Source organism: Cebus imitator, unplaced genomic scaffold, assembly GCF_001604975.1.
Source record: "Cebus imitator isolate Cc_AM_T3 unplaced genomic scaffold, Cebus_imitator-1.0 Scaffold40, whole genome shotgun sequence".
Lineage (NCBI taxonomy): Eukaryota > Metazoa > Chordata > Mammalia > Primates > Cebidae > Cebus > Cebus imitator.
In genome coordinates, this window is record NW_016107355.1 from 6,696,446 (window position 1) to 6,698,607 (window position 2,162).

The 2,162-nt window shown below is 39.4% G+C and overlaps 1 protein-coding gene across 1 annotated transcript in view; it reads right to left on the reverse strand.

The window, feature by feature from the left end:
- ETFDH (electron transfer flavoprotein dehydrogenase) overlaps nt 1-2,162 on the reverse strand; it is a 37,668-nt gene that overhangs the window by 29,247 nt on the left and 6,259 nt on the right. The gene's annotated exons all lie outside the window — the stretch shown is intronic.

Here is a 2,162-nt window from a genome sequence, read left to right on the forward strand (position 1 = left end):
ATTCTCATGCCTCAGCATCCCGAGTAGCTGGACTACAGGTGTGCACCACCGTATCCAGCTAATTTTTGTAATTTTTTTAGTAGAGATGGGGTTTTGCCTTGTTGTTCAGGCTGGCCTTGAACTCCTGGCCTCAAGTGATCTGCCTGCCTCAGCCTCTAAAAGTGCTGGGATTATAGGCATGAGCCACTTCACCTGATCACAGTATCTTCTGATATCCTTAAAAATGTATACATTTTTGAGTCAGCAAAAGGTATTTTATGGAAATGAACAGAAGTGTGAAAAGATTTATTTGCAAAAATGTTCAATGAAACTTATCTGTTGTCCGCAAATCTTCAACTCTACCTCCTCTTTCCCTTATCCAGGGCGGGTACCCTAGCATCAAACCTCAAAAAGACAGAAGCAATTAGATGGAAATTTTCTCAGCTCCTTGATAGTAACTACTACTACAATCTGTATTTGTGCCCATACTTTGTTCATTATCTCAGTTTATAGCAGAGGATATGTCTTTTCTCCTAATGATTGTACGCAATGAGTATAGAGAAATAGAATATATTCTTCTCCACTAGGGTTAATCCTTCTAGCTGGATGAGACTTAGCTCTCCTGTTGTCTTAGAGACATTCCTCCATCTGATACCCTCCCTTCTGATCTTCAATTGTGATTCCCTTCACAGCCTCTGTTCTCCTTGCTAATTGTTCCTACCATTAAAAAAGGACAAAGAATCCTTCCATGAAACCACTCTTGACAGATATAAAACCTTATATTTGAAGCTATATTAATTATAAGTCTCTTATAGGAGAAGGGATAGAATAACAAAAGAAAAAGAATAAAGAGTTCAGAAATAGAAGACACATAGGTATATGGTATATAATAAAGATGCCATTTCAAATTAGGGAGAAGAAATGGTTTCTCATTAAATGGTGCGGAGATAGCTAGAAAGCCATTCAGAAAAAAGTATACTCTGTTCCTTATGTCAAAATGAATTCTATTTGATTGCAGATTTTATTAGGGAAAGTTCAAAGTATAGAAGACTATGGTGGGCTGGGCACAGTGGCTTATGACTGTACACTTCAGCTAAGGCGGGAGGACTGCATGAGGCCAAAAGTTCAAGATCAGCCGAGGCAACATAGCAAGACCTCTTCTCTACAAAAGCAAAAAACAAAAAGTAAAAAAATTAGCTAGGTGTGGTGGTATGCACCTGCAGTCCCACCTAGTCAGGATGTTGAAGCAGTAATTACTTGAGCCCAGTAATTCGAGGCTACAGTGAGCTAGGACCACATCACTGTACTCCAACCTGGGCGACAACCACCTTGTCTCAAAAGAAAAAGAAAAGTTGGTGACATATCCATAAATTCTTCAGTTCTCTCCTCCTTAAAGTGGTGTGGGATGAACTTATTGACTAGCTTCTAATAAGTAGAGAACAGAAAGTGAAAAATGTTAACTTTATAGTAGAGAAATATGGCAGATACCACTTTAACCAAGTGATCAAGTTTAACATTACCAGCAATAAGACATATTGATACCATGTATCCCTTGATATGAGGTGGTGAAAAGTGTTCTTTACCTCTGTGGTATTTGTCCCCAAAATCTTTAACCTCAGTCTATTCATGAGAAATCATCAGACAAACCCAGATTGAGGGACATTCTACAAAATGCTCGACCAGTAGAGAGTAAAAGTGTAAAGGTCTTGGGACACAAGAAAAGACAGAGGAACTGTCAAATTGAAGTAGACTATGGAGACCTGCCAACTAAAGGCAACCTGCAGCCCTGGATTGGGTCCTGGAACAGAAAAATAAGATCTGGATAAAATCTGTGGTTTAATTAACAGTATTTCATCAATGTTAATTTCTTAGTTTTGATAACTATACTATGGTTATATAAGATAGTAAGCTCAGCAAAGGGCATAAGAGAACTCTCAGTACTATCTTTGCAACTTATCAGTAAGTCTAAAACTATTTCAAGATAAAAAGTTAAAAAAAACGGCGGGGCACGGTGGCTCAAGCCTGTAATCCCAGCACTTTGGGAGGCCGAGGCGGGTGGATCACAAGGTCAAGAGATCAAGACCATCCTGGTCAACATGGTGAAACCCTGTCTCTACTAAAACTACAAAAAATTAGCTGGGCATGGTGGCGCGTGCCTGTAGTCCCAGCTACTCAGGAGGCTG